The sequence below is a fragment of the Emys orbicularis genome, chromosome 1 (assembly GCF_028017835.1).
Source record: "Emys orbicularis isolate rEmyOrb1 chromosome 1, rEmyOrb1.hap1, whole genome shotgun sequence".
NCBI classification, from domain to species: domain Eukaryota; kingdom Metazoa; phylum Chordata; order Testudines; family Emydidae; genus Emys; species Emys orbicularis.
This window is the reverse complement of record NC_088683.1, coordinates 227,764,842-227,777,396: the sequence shown is the minus strand read 5'-3', so window position 1 is coordinate 227,777,396 and position 12,555 is coordinate 227,764,842.

The window sequence follows — 12,555 nt, the reverse complement described above, 5'->3', positions numbered from 1 at the left end:
GGCCAATTGTTTTGTGGTTTAAAGTCAACTCTTGTAACTCTGAAATGTTCATAACGCTGAACAAAACGTTATGGTTGTTCTTTCAAAAGTTTACAACTGAACATTGACTTAATAAAGCTTTGAAACTTTACAATGCAGAAGTAAAATGCTGCTTTCCCTTTATTTTTGTAGTCATTTACATTTAATAGAGTACTGTACTGTATTTGCTTTTTGCTTTTTATGCCTCTGCAGCTGCATGATTGCGTACTTCTGGTTCCATATGAGGTGTGTGGCTGACTGGTCAATTTGTAACTCTGGTGTTTGTAACTCTGAGGTCCTATTGTACTGTATTGGAGATGGTAGAACATCTATGAAGATATGAGTTGCCCTCATGTCCAAAGGATTCAGGTCTGTAAGCCAAGGGCTTCTTAAAAACATTTCAGGCTGTTTTAAGTACACTTGATATTTCCTTCCATTAAAGAGTTGCCTTGCATATTTCAATATTGCATTACTGTTGCCATTGCATATTGATCTAATACCATAATGTCCAAAAGAATGTAGAGCTAATACTAATGAGATGGCTAAATGTAGTGGCAGTAACACTAACAAGTCACTTTTTGAATTTCATATGTGAGTGGTTCCAGTCTGCATTGCTGGAGTTCCGTTGACTTAGATCCTTGTGTTCAAGGTACCAGGTGGCAGGAATCAGAGCCTGCAGCAGAATTAGTCTCCAGGAATCCTCATCAGTACAGCTGGCCTGCAGCAGACTGCCTGATTAGTCTTGTCACTTGATTGGCTGCAGAGGCCAGCAGGCTGGCTCTTAAGCCAATAGCAGCAGCAGTAGCAGCTTGCTGCTTTCTCAATGCTCATACCCACCACTGTGCCTGCTCCTGCATTACCTTGTTCCTGCAGCTCCTGTTTTGCACCCAGCCTTGCCTTTGTCCTGTCCCTGCCTTGAGCCCCTCCTTACCTGTTACCCTGATAGCTTCAGTACCTGACCTCTCATTTGAATCTTGGCTCTAGCTCCTGATTACTGACTCTGGCTTGACCTTTGGCTCTGATATCCAGTGCCCTTCAGTATGACCCTTGGCTACTGATGCCCTCTCTGACCACTATACCTGATGCCTGCTCTGACCACTAGGCTAGACTGCCCTTGTCCCAGTCAGCTGACACCAGGGTATCATGTAGGTTTTCCAGCTCCTGTCTCAGCACTGGAAACACCCAAAAGCAGTTAATTTATCTCACCCTAGTCCCAGCATTGGGCTGAGGGGGTTATTTTCAATGGCCTTTGTGCAGTATTAGCTAAATTAGGTTCTCCTTTCTGAAGATTCTAGGTTTTACCCAGTGGGCACTTCCCAGGGAGATTGGTACTTCTCCAACACTCCATCTTGTCAAACTATCTACTGGAAGTTATTAATTCCTTACCACATTGGTTTTAAATGTGTCTTCATCTATTCTAGAGCTTTCTTACCATTGTCTATATGCTGTTGTTGGTACTCAAGTTGAGTCTTGTGCTCTTTTGTTCCCTGTGATGGGGGGCCACTCACCAGAACAGTGCCTCCTGCTGGCCGTCTCAGGGATTAGCTTTCTCAACAAATGCATCCTCTCCTGGTGGTGCTGCCTTCTCCGCCTGCAGACCCATCTCAGCTCAGGAACAGCAGCAGCCTTTTCACGACTTGGCCCTCTGGCTGTGTCACCATCCGTGTTTTCCCCCTTCTGGGGGAGGGGGGAAAGTATCTCCCAGTTCTATAATCCAGCCACTTCCCCAGTGTCAAATGGGGGTGGGGAGACCCAGGCCTCCTGCCTCTCCTTAACTTCTCCACCAATATTGCTTCAATTCCCTGGGCCACTTCCCCATGGCTCCAGCACCTTCTTCACCCTCTTCTCAAGGCCTCGAGCCTGGATGTCCCAGCAGCCAGCTAGGAGCTCTTACTTGCTCCCCTGATCCCTGACAGCAACTGCTCTGTCCAATGTTCAGTCTGCCCAGGACAGCTCATCCAAGGCCTTAATTTCCCGTAAGGCCTTAATTTCCAAGGGTACTAATCCTATGTTCTCTCCTTTTATTTTTAAAGATGACAGGGGTTAAGGGAATTTGGACCTTAACACCAGGGAGCAGAGCGCTGAAGGGAGGGCTGGAGGCACAGGCGCCGACTCCGTGGATGCTCCAGGGCTAGAGCACCCACGGAAAAAACTTAGCAGATGCTTTGCACCCACTGGCAGACAACTCCTCCCCTCCACCCAGCGCCACCTGCCTGCTGGCAGCCCCGCCAATCAACTCCTCCCCTCCCCCACAGCACCTCCTGCCAATCAACTCCTCCCCCTCCCTCCCAGTGCCTACCATCCACCGCAATCAGCTGTTTTGTGGCGTGCAGGAGGCGCTGGGAAGAAGGGGGAGAAGTGGGAATGGGGAACACTAAGGGGAGGGGATGGAATTGGGTGGGAAGAGGCAGGGAAGAGGCGGGGTGGTGGTGGGGACTTGGGAGATGGAGTCGAGTGGGGGTGGGACCTGGGGCAGAGCAGGGGGTTGAGCACCCCCCGGGCCCAGAGGAAGCCAGCTCCTATGGCTGGAGGGACAGCCAAATACCCAGTTAAGATGTAGGGGGGGACCCCAGCCCTGCCCAGTGTAACCAGGACAGCCATGAAACCCTTTGCCAGCCCCCTACCAGCTGAGAGACACCAATGGAGCTGGTCAGTGATAACAAAATAAACTCAGTTGACAAGACTATCTGGCCGGAGAGGGAGAACCCAGCATTGCTGCTGCTGCTTTCTGTTCATCAGCTGGGAGTGTCCTCTTACCCGGGCAGGGTGAGTGCAGAAGCTAGTAACAGGGGCAGGTTCAGCAGAGTCCCAGGGAATCGCCCAGCTAGACAACCCAGCTTCACACACTTTGGAGGGGGATTTTGATCAGTTAAGATTTCAGTGGCCAAAAGCTCAAAGATCTGTCGACAAATGGTTTTTCCTGCATCCCCCTCGTCCAGGGAGTGGTGCCTGCCCTGGTCACTAATGGTTTTTACTAAGCAGAAGATCATAACTTTTCCCCCTAGGGGCAGTTGTATCATCCCCTCTTCCAGCCTCCCCTCTGCATTAGATCTGGCTTTTCACCCCCTCCCCACCACCCAGGAATTGAAGCTGAGCCCCAGTTCCTTGCTAAGCATTTATTCTGCCACCAGGAGCTTGAGTCAAACCCTTCCTCTGATTCACAGCCTCTCAGCCCAAGCCCTGGGATGCACTTCCTTCCGAGGACATACCCAAGTGAGATGGAATGACATTGTCTTGGTGTGCAACAGAATGTAATAAGAGGAGCATGGAATGGATTTTATTAACACTATTGAGCTGCTTGTGAATGATTTTGTGACTGTACAAATTGGTGACTTCTTTCTCTGAATATCTCTGTAATTGGCAGTGAAAGTTGCTAGATTTATCACAGGTCACTTTGACACTTATTTCCTCACTAGGGAAACCAAAAAGTCGCTAAATCTAGTAACAAAATCGCTAAGTTGTCAACACTGCAACTGCTTTTGCTCTGCATCTCCCTTTTATGTGAGCCCGCTGGGCTCTGATTGGTTGCTCCGTGCAGCCTCCCTCCAATTGGCTCCTTCCTGTGCAGCCTCCCTTGGCTGCTTTTAACCCCCTCCTTTCCGGTGTGGGGTGAACATCCCATCACACTCCCATATACCATTAGGAAGTTCATCTCCTTCAGTCTTCACATGAACTCTAATAAAGCCAATCATATATGCAGTTGCATGATTTAGTATTAATTTAACTAATTCTGCCTCTGGAATATCAGGTTTCCTGTGTTATATAAAATTTGGATACATAACAGGAAATCTGATGGGGGCTCAAATCTCCCCCTGCTCATGTTTTCAGAATTGCTCTTCACCATAAACTTCTCCAAAAAGAGCCATCAAAAATTCACACTGGAAATCAGCACAACCCTTAGCTGATCCAATTCATCCAGCTGGATCATGTCTAAGAAACTTTTCCCACCATTTCTTCATGTTTTCACTTACTGCATTACCTTATTAGTTTTTTTAAAATTAAAGGTATTTGCACTGCAAGGATCTCATAAAAAACATCTGAAAATTAAGATCATGTTTTCATCTATTTCGTAAGGTCCTGTAACCTTTCTGAGTGGACCATTAAGTAAAAATAATTCTGTTTATATCCCTGATCTCAATAATATCTATTCCTCACAGATTACCATTAACAATCATTGAGGTATGACATACTAAATATTTTCTGGATGAAATGTAGTACTGGAAATTGATGTGCAGTCATAAAGTGCCCTGCAATGGGCTTAGTTAAGTATTTTTCAAACATAAATCTCTGGCCTCTTTCAAAGCATTGATTTAGCTGAATATCAAAAAGGACTGTGCTCTGCAGTCCTTAAAACATTTTATTTTTAGAAGTTCATTTATTTGTGTCCTAGAGGTTGGAAAGAAAACCCAATAACCCTGAAAAGCTAAATAAGTTTTTTTATTTCAGCCTTGCAAATTCATCATGGAAACTTACTAGGCCAGATGCACAATCTGCTCACCCACCCTCACTATAAAATTGACGATTGAAAATACTACTGAGCCCAATTTTCCAGCAGGATAACAGAAACTCCCTTTAGCTGCATTGGGAATTACTGTTGCCCTGCAGTGGAAGAATATAGCCCAAGAATTTTCCCTGCTCATCCCCCCTCCTACATACCTATCTCCGGCCCTCACCAAAATGGGCATGTAGATGAATGGGCCATTTTGCAAGGTTGTTTTATTTAGCCAATCTGTTAATCAAAAGTAATTGACCAATGTAAATAATGTTTTGTATTAGAGAATAAAGTCATCTGAATGACCAAATGTGAAAAGTTCCACCCAATGTCATTTAAAGCAAATTAGTTAATAATAGGGTTTATAATTGGGAACGGACCCTGAGCTACTTTACATGGCACCATAGCAAGACTATTGGAGTCTAACTGGCGAGAGAGGATAGGCAGGATGTGGGAGAGGATTGCTTGTCACATGAAATAGGAGACAGATGCTGGAGGAAAAAGCAAAGTCAAGGGACATAGTATCACACTGTAAAAAAAAAAATCACAGGCATAATCTTTATAAAATATATCCATTGCCCAAGAACAACTAAAGCTAGTGAGGCAAAAGAGACAAGCTAATGGCACAGAAACTAAGACTTAAAAAAAAAAAGAAATTAGTTTGTCAACAGTCAAAAACAGAGTATTTTTTAATGCAAGGTGGTGATGAATCGCAGCATATGGAACTAAATGTTTAAGTACAATGAGCCAATATACCCAATGTAATACATGTCTTTCACACTTCAAAGATAGGAGTGTTACACACACCAATGTCTTTTGCTGACTTGTATATATTATGTAAAACTACTATATACTCACATAGGCATGACCACAAATATCCATATTTATTTATATATTTGAAAACTAGTGCATAATGGGCCTGATCCAAAGCCTGTTGAGTCTATGGAAAGTCTTGGAGACTTTCCAGTCGCTAAATGGGCTTTGGAATAGGCCCATAATATGAAAACTAGTATTATAAATATTTATCTCATCAAGATGGGTGAAGGTCCACATATGACCTTTCTCTGTCTCCATCAGCTGCTTTCTGACAGGTGAGTTCTTCTTGGTATGACAACTGGAGACAAAGCCAAGGCTCCAATCAGCAGGCTTTGTGGGCAACTTTTTGTCCTGGAGTCACTGTTGTAAATAGGACAGGCTCTGCAGGGAAAGACTATTGATGCTCAGACAACTGGAAAACCCTGTGGGAGCTATACAGCAACAACGATAAATTATGTGAAATATGCTTTTGTACATTGGCAGCTGTTTGGGATTTTGCTGATAGCTTTCTTGGGTATCATTTCATGTACTGAACTGAGCAGAGATTTTAAATCCAAATGTAATCAAGTGATATGGTCAAGAAGCTTCTCCTAAATCTCTAGGCCAAAAATAATATATAACCACCCATTTATGAGAGCAACGATAGAGGTGTAGGATCACTAGAGCTGTGCAGAGGATGCAAGTTCCATTTTATGAGATTTTGAAATTTGGCTTTGTTCCAAATTGGAACAAAAACAGAACATTTTGAAATTCTCCAGGAAAGGAACATTAAAAAACAATTTTTTGGAAAGGGGGTCAGTTGAAACATTTGTTTTGACAAAATTCAAACACTTCATTTTGATTTTGACCTCTTTTAATTTTGTATTATTCAAAAGAAAAAGTCATTTCAAAACAAAAAACCACAACATTTTGGTTTGTTAAAGGCCAATTTGGGGTGATGTTTACCTCTGGGAGAACAGGAAGTGAACAGCCTCTGAGCTCTACTGGCCTAGATTGCAATTATGATTACTCCTGAGGTGGCACTTGCACCTCCACAAGGACATATCACAATCTGGCCCCTAGGTTTTTTTAAAAAATGTTAAAGTATTATTTAGTCACATAAGATCCGGTGGAACCTGCAAGCTGTAAAGAGACCCTAGGGAAACCTGCACAACCTTAATTTGGCCCCTTTATGTGTATGCGTTATAATTAGGGTTACCATCCGTCCGGGTTTCCCCGGACATGTCCGGCTTTTTTAGTTTTAAATGGCCGTCCGGGGGGGAGATTTCTAATAAGGTAGAAATGTCCGGGATTTCCCCCTTCCCCTCATGCGGAGTGCGGCGCGGCTGATTGGACGGCTGTGCCTGATTGAAAGACGCTCGCAGCCACTGGGGCCTCTAGTAGCCAGAGTCCCTCCCCCTCCCCCGCAGAGCAGCGCCTTATTTGTTTGGCTGCACGTGGAGCCTGCAGCTCTCCCTCGGCCTGGTGGGGGGGGGGCAGGCAAGGGACAGGGAACGCGGGGTTAGATTAGTCGGGGGTTCTGGGGGGGGCTGTCAGGAGAAGGGGGTGTAGAGAGCGGTTGGGGCAGGTAAGGGACAGGGAACGGGGGGGTTAGATTGGTCGGCGGTTCGGGGGGGGCTGTCGGGAGAAGGGGGTGTAGAGAGCGGTTGGGGCAGTCAGGGGACAGGGAGCAGGGAGAGTTAGATAGGGGGTGGGGTCCTAGGGGCAGTTAGGGTGGGGGGGGGGACAGGTAGGGGGTAGGGGGATTCTGAGGGGGGCGGGAAGTGGGAGGGGGCGGGGCTAGGGCGGCACCCCGTGTCCTCTTTTTTGATTGTTGAAATATGGTAACCCTATTATAATGCAGTCTTTAACTACATGATTATATGTTATATGTTGAACAAGACCCTTCCTCACGGTAGCAAGAAGAGAAAGAATGTTCTTTTACGTTTGTGGCACTGGACAGGGATCCAGGAAAGTGGGATTCTATTTCTGGCTCTGCCATAAATTTCCTGTGTAGAGCAAGATTTTATCACAATGCATACGCATGAGGGGCCAATTTAAGGTTGTACAGGCAACCTTCATTCTGACCTTTGCAGGTTTGATTTTGCAATCTTAACATTCTCTCACATCATTTTGTATGTTTTACAGAGAAAAGGAGGGAGAAAAAACCCATGAAGTTATATCAGCATAAAACTGGAGTAACCCAGTGGCATGTCAGACCCACTAACAGTATTGAGAGATAGCATGGTTTAGTGCAGGGGTGGGCAAACTACGGCCCACGGGCCAGATCCGGCTCATCAGGGCTTTGGATCCGGCCTGCGGGATTGCCACCCCGTGGCACCGCAAGCCCAACGCGGCACCCGGAAGTGGCCGGTACCACATCCCTGCGGCCCCGGAGGGCGAGGGGGGCAGAGGGCTCTGTGCGCTGCCCTCACCTGCAGGCACCGCCCCCTGCAACTCCCATTGGCCAGGAACGGGGAACAGTGGCCAATGGGAGTTTTGGGGGAGGTACCTGCAGCGAGGGCAGCGCACGGAGCCCTCTGCCCCCCCCCCTCAGGGGCCACAGGGACATGGTGCTGGGAGCAGCGCGAGGCCAGGGCAGGTGGGGAGCCTGTCTTAGCCCTGCTGCACACTGCTGCCACCCTGGAGCCGCTCGAGGTAAGCGGCGCCAGGCCAGAGCCCGCACCCCAACCCTTCCTGCACCCCAACCCCTGCCCTGAGCCCCCTGCTGCACCCCGCACCCTCACACTCCCCAACCCACTGCCCTGAGCCCCCTGCCTCACCCCTCCTGCACCTCAATCCCCTGCCGCCCCCCAGCCCCCTGCCCTGAGCCCCCTCCCGCACCCCAACCCCCTGCCCTGAGCCCACTGCCGCACCCCTCCTGCACCTCAATCCCCTGCTGCACCCCAAGCCTCTGTCCAGAGCCCCCTGCCACACCCCTCCTGCACCTCAATCCCCTGCTGCACCCCAAGCCTCTGCCCAGAGCCCCCTGCCACACCCCTCCTGCACCTCAATCCCCTGCTGCACCCCAAGCCTCTGCCCAGAGCCCCCTACCGCACCCCTCCTACACCTCAGTCCCCTGCTGCACCCCAAGCCTCTGCCCAGAGCCCCCTGCCGCACCGCTCCTGCACCTCAATCCCCTGCTGCACCCCAAGCCTCTGCCCAGAGCCCCCTGCCGCACCGCTCCTGCACCTCAATCCCCTGCTGCACCCCAAGCCTCTGCCCAGAGCCCCCTGCCGCACCGCTCCTGCACCTCAACCCCCTGCCCTGAGTCCCCAACCCCCTGCCCTGAGCCCCCTCCCACACTCCGCACGCCTCCTGCGCCCCAACCCCTTGCCCTGAGCCCCTTAAAATAAAAATAATAATAATTAATGGAGATATCCCATCTCCTAGAACTGGAAGGGACCTTGAAAGGTCATCGAGTCCAGCCCCCTGCCTTCACTAGCAGGACCAAGTACTGATTTTTGCCCCAGATCCCTAAGTGGCCCCCTCAAGGATTGAACTCACAACCCTGGGTTTAGCAGGCCAATGCTCAAACCACTGAGCTATCCCTCCCCCACACCCTCCCGCACCCCAACCTCCTGCCCCAGCCCTACATTCATGGCCCTGTGTGCAATTTCCTCACCCAGATGTGGCCCTCGGACCAAAAAGTTTGCCCACCCCTGGTTTAGTGCAGTTGGTCTTAAACTGAGGTCAGTGGAGCATGGATGTCTGGCAGTGCACGGAGCTACTTTTGTCACACTGGTGATAACACATCCCACAGCCTTTAAGAAATGACACTTCCTGTTCACTGTGGAGCCACTCAGGACTCTTGTAGGAGCTCCAAATTTTTTTTACCATGTACAGCTGTTTCCTGTCTTTCTTTGTTGTGGGTTCCACTATTATAAATACAGTAACAACTGTGATCAAATTTGTAAATGACACTAAAACCAAATGCGTAGCAGAAACTCAGGAGACAAAACTAAACTGCAAATAATTGGGGAAGATTAAAGCAGTGGGAGCTGAGGCAATGTTGAGAGCTTTGGTACTAAAATAATAAATTCTTGCACTCAGGGACAGGAAATAAATAGCCTAGATATGAAACAGGGAAGCATACCAAGCAGCCCCACCCTTTGCATTGAAACAATTTTATTTTCATCTCATCTCCTTAATATTGTCCTAATATTGCTTTTCCAAGTAACCAAGCAACACACAGTGCTTTTCTTCTAATATGAATTGAGTCACTACTGTGACTCTCAATAGCTACTTGATGTCAGTATCTGAAAGAGGGGGAGGTAACTTTTCTCTATTCCTTATGCTATAGTGACACCTTATGACATTTTTGTTACAATGCTATGCTTTTTTAAGCTGTGTTATATGGTCTTTGACCTTGAAAGGTTTCCAGTTGTTTTAACTCAAACATGTAAGCTATATAGTACAACCTCAGTTATCCAAAAGCTCTGGGAGCATCTAAGTCTTTAGATAATCATAAGTCTGATTAATTGGGGGAAGTCATTTTTATGTGCTGAAGTCAAACCTATGGACAATATTCAGACTCTGGATATCTGAGGTTCAGATAATTGAGATTTGACTCTTTTAGCAACTGTGAAAACTACCCTAAGATCATTCATCCATTGCATATAGGCATGGAAAGACTAGATTTTTATCAATAAACGTCAATTTCATCTCTCTCTCACACACACACACACACACACACACACAATATTTCCATTGATATAAATTGAAATTTACAGATAGGCAAAATAGGAATAATGCTGCTTGAGAACTTATTGCAGTTTTATTTAATGCTATTTAATTTGTAAATTTTGACATGTGATGTTGACAATTTGTGTTTTAATGGTTATAAAGCTTAAACTTCTTGAATCTCAAAATCTACTGTCATTAAATAATTATTGTCTGATCACCCTATTATCTGACACCTCACATAATTTCCTGCAACTATGAAAATTTAAATAAAAACAATAAAAATGCTTAAAATATTATACATCAAAATTATAAATAAAGTCAAATTCTAAATATGTTATTGCTTAATTATGAGAAGTTATATAAAACTGTTGCTTTCAGCAAGAGGGTTATTTTCTCCTGGTGTTTTCTACTGTTCATTTTATTATATCCTCCTTTTGATGCCCGGACCCGACAGTGAGGAGCATCGTGGACGGGAAACGCATTGCCAGGGCCCCCTCCGAGCAGGACGTCACCACTTATCTCAGCGGCTCCCTGGAGACTGAGTTCGGGAGAGAGCGGGGAGACCTGTCCTCTCTCTGGTCCCGTGCCCGCAACGCCTCGAGACACCTAGAAAAGAGGATTGGCTGCTGCTGGAAGTGGTGCGAGGAGCGCCGGGAGTTGGGAGTCCTGGTGCTGTGCATAAAGACCTCGGATCACACCATCGTCACCCCGACCGCCAGAACGATGCTGGAAAGGACCCTGAAAGACGCCATCCGCTGCCACTATGCCGAGAACCTCAAGCAGAAGCCAGACCAGGGCAAAGTGTTCGAGGTGTCCAGCAAGTGGGACGCCAGCAACCACTTCCTCCCCGGGGGCAGCTTCACCAGGTTCGCCGACTGGTGGTTCGTCCACCGGGCCCAACTCAACTGCGTTCCCCTCAACGGAGCCATCCGCCATGGCAACCGGGACAACCGCTGCAGGAAGTGCGGCTACGCCAACGAGACCCTGCCCCACGTCCTGTGTGGATGCAAACAGCACTCCGGAGCCTGGCGGCACCGCCACAATGCCATCCAGAACCGGCTGGTGAAAGCCATCCCGCCATCCCTGGGGAAGATCACCGTCGACTCCACCATCCCTGGGACAGACAGCTGACTGCTACCCGACATCGTCGTGACGAACACAGAAAAGAAGAAGGTCCTCATGGTAGACATCACGGTGACATTTGAAAACAGGTCACCAGACTTCCAGGAGGCCCGAGCATGGAAGGCGTTGAAGTACACCCTGCTGGCCTACACCCTGAGAGCCATGGGCTACGAGGTCCAGATACACGCCCTGATCGTGGTATCCCTGGGCTCGTGGGACCCCCCCGAGCTGGTACTGAGAGCGTGCGGAGTCGGTTGACGCTACACCTGGCTCATGAGACAGCTTATAGTGTCCAACACCATCAGGTGATCCAGAGACATTTATACAGAACACATCATGGGACACCGTCAATACCAGGTTGAGTAATCGAGACCACCAACCAGGGAAATAACCCACTTCCTTCCCTGACGAACCAAGGGACGCACCCCACCCATGTACTTATTCGCTACACTGATACTGACTTGGACTCTTAATACATTCCATGGGTTGTGTACCTGAGCCCGCTTATCCACTGACGCTTTAAAAACTCCCGCACCCCAATCTGGGTCTATGCTGGTTATGTGATATGTATGTATCTCGTGATTCTTGTAACCGATACCTGTAATCCCTCATAACTCAAGCCTGACCCCAGATGTACAGTACCTTCCCTTTTAACTTGGGTATATTTAATTTTAAACATTAACTTTAATAAAAATTTTAATATTACTATTTAACCCTGTATTACAGATATCAGCCATATTGGATAGTCTAGTTGCTGACAGTCAAAAGAGAAATTAACTAGAGTAGGTTGAAAAACAGAAACATTTTTCATAATTTGTTTTAAAATATATCCCTTTTTTTGCTAAAAAAAAAATTCAAAAATTTTCAGTCAGATCTTGTCTGAGTGGTTTTCTGGCTAGATTCCCATTCAGTTCATTACATTCTGCCTTCCTTTGCAGTTCCCTGCAGTGCAACACTGCTAACCACGAGCATTAAAAGATCATGCGCCAAGCCCTCCCCCCAAATCTGAGATTTTTTAAAAAGCACATGAAAATAATAACAGTTGATGTTTTTAATTGGGTCTTCTCTAATGTTTGACGATTGAGGGCTCACGTTTCCAGCAACCAGGGATAGAAACGTGCATTTAATCTCACGCCCCCTTTCCCTTCTGCTGAGATTCTCATGTGCATGCACGGGACTCGGAGCTGGCACCGGCACCGCTGCACCCTTAATGCCTGATTTTGCCAACATTCCCGCACCTGCTTCACTGGGCCCTGGGGAGCGGCCCCCTGACCCTGCTTTACCCACCAGCTCACTAATGCACTCCTGTTAATAACACTGTGTTATGTCTGATTAATAATAAATGTTCATGTTTATAAATGTTCATGTTTATTTATTATTAGTAATAAATGTTAATTATTATTATGACTAGCACTCGTGGTAATTCCCCCCACATCCCACCC